Below are 2,102 nucleotides of genomic sequence, written 5' to 3'. Positions count from 1 at the left end.
CCCTCCCCTGCTGCCCACGCTGTGGGACCAGCCCAGGGCACGGGGGGTTTCTGCATCCCAGCACACACAGACAAGGCATGTCCAGCCTCTCACCCACCGACACCCCCAAGTCCTTCTCAGGACATCTGGGAGTTATGGCAGATCAGTAACCAGATTAAGAACTGAGTCCAAAATACATATGCCCAAACCCAGGGGCAGGACTTTGCACTTAGCCTTGTTGAGCTTCACGACGTTCAACACAGATCAACATCAGACGCTACATTAATAACTGTTATCTGTCCCTGTTCTCAACGGGCCAGACACAAGCCAGGTCTAGTCCAGACATCATACACCAACACTAACTCGGTCACGTGCCTGGGACATCAGATCTTTTGGGGAAGTCCAGCCTTATTTCAGTGTTTGTCAGCTCACAAGTCGAACATCACCAGTACAGGGACCCATGTGGACTGATAACTGTCCATCATCTCAAAGCATGGGCAAGGGGTTGTGTCTGTCTGCACCCACCCACACAGATTTCCCAAAGAGTCTGTAATTTTATGAGTAGGGGAAGATTATCCACTAACATGAGGCAATTCTCCCCCCAGACAAACCTCTCAATCCATCACTTACAAATTGACAGAGTATTTAAATTAAAAAACAAATAGCTTCGATTTGTTGGGTTTGAATTTTCTGGGATTTAGGTAGGGAACCTCAGACTCCTATTGCTGCAAACAACAGCGGTGGGCCAGGATGTGCACATACTTCACAAGACAATCATCAACGTTCAGGAAAACAAAAAAACCCTATTCTTTAAGAACAATTCTTTAAAATCGGCTTTTATGCTGCCACAATGTTATCAGCAGAGGTAACATTTAAGGGAGGCTGATCACGACTGGGTTTGGAGCTGCTACAGCTCCCAGCCCCCATCTCTGGGCACACCATAAAATGAGGTTTCTGTCTGCATTGCCTCAACAGTGCCCTGACAAGACTCGACAGCTACCAAATTAAGAGCAGAGGCTTTTCCTAAAACCCCTACCTATAAGAAACGCTGGCTTTTAAATCTGAAATTGTTCAAAACAGTCAGCCCCAGAAAAAAAGAAACAACACAAAACTGCGCTGTGCTACAAGAAGATGGTTAGTAACAGTCTCCTCCAAGTAGTAAAACAGACGGAGTAAAAACCTGAGTCCTGCCCCCGCCCAGAAGGAATGGAGCTCCGCGGCCGCCCCAGAGCAGGCCCCGCGTAGCCCCGGGCCCGAGCGGGCAAACGCGGCCAAACTCGCGGGTCCCTCTATCACGTTCGCGCTCGTGGGCGGAGTCGCCCGTCCCCGCCGTCTGGATCCCACCGACCGTCCCGCACCTCCCATTGACCGCGACCGGCCCCGGGCCCAGCGCGGGGAACCGGCCGGGCCGCGCCCCCGCCCGCTCTCACCACAGGCCGCGGCCGCCCCGCGATGCGCCGCGTTACCCCGGCAACAGGCGGAAACTGCCGAGAGGGGCCGAGGAGCGGCGGGAGCGGCCGAAGGCTCACGGAGAGGAGCGGAAAGTGCCGAGCGCGGCGAGTCCCGCGGCGGCGCTGAGCGGCCCTCCCGGAGCTCGGCAGCTCTTGGAGAGATTTCTCTGGGAGGAAAGGAGTTCGATAACTTTTTAAGTTACTGACCGGGTTTTACTGGTAACATCTAAGTGAAGACACCCCACAAAGCCCTTCTGCCCTTGCCCTCGCACCACCCTGAACCTCCTCACAGAGTGTGAGGAGCTGGAAGGGACAGACAAGGATCACCGAGTCCAACCCTCAGCCATCCCGAGAGTCACCCCCTGTGCCCCAGAGGATCCAAACCCTCCTGCAGCTCTGGCAGCCTTGGGGCTGTGCCCACTGCCCTGGGGAGCCTGTTCAGTGCCAACCACCCTCTGGGGGAAGAACCTTTCGCTGAGATCAACCCTGAGCCTGCCCTGACACAGCTCCAGCCATTCCCTGGGGGCTGTCCCTGCTCCCCCCAGAGCAGAGCTCAGTCCTGCCCCTCCTCTGCCCCTGCCCAGGCAGTTGGAACTGCAGGGAGGTCTCCCCTCAGTCTCCTCCAGCTGAACACACCAAGTGCCCTCAGTGTCCTCACACGGCTTCAAATCA

The sequence above is a fragment of the Empidonax traillii genome, unplaced genomic scaffold (genome assembly GCF_003031625.1).
Source record: "Empidonax traillii isolate 1590-97213 ecotype Southwest subspecies unplaced genomic scaffold, ASM303162v1 scaffold903:size462939, whole genome shotgun sequence".
Lineage (NCBI taxonomy): Eukaryota > Metazoa > Chordata > Aves > Passeriformes > Tyrannidae > Empidonax > Empidonax traillii.
This window is presented reverse-complemented; position numbering follows the sequence as displayed.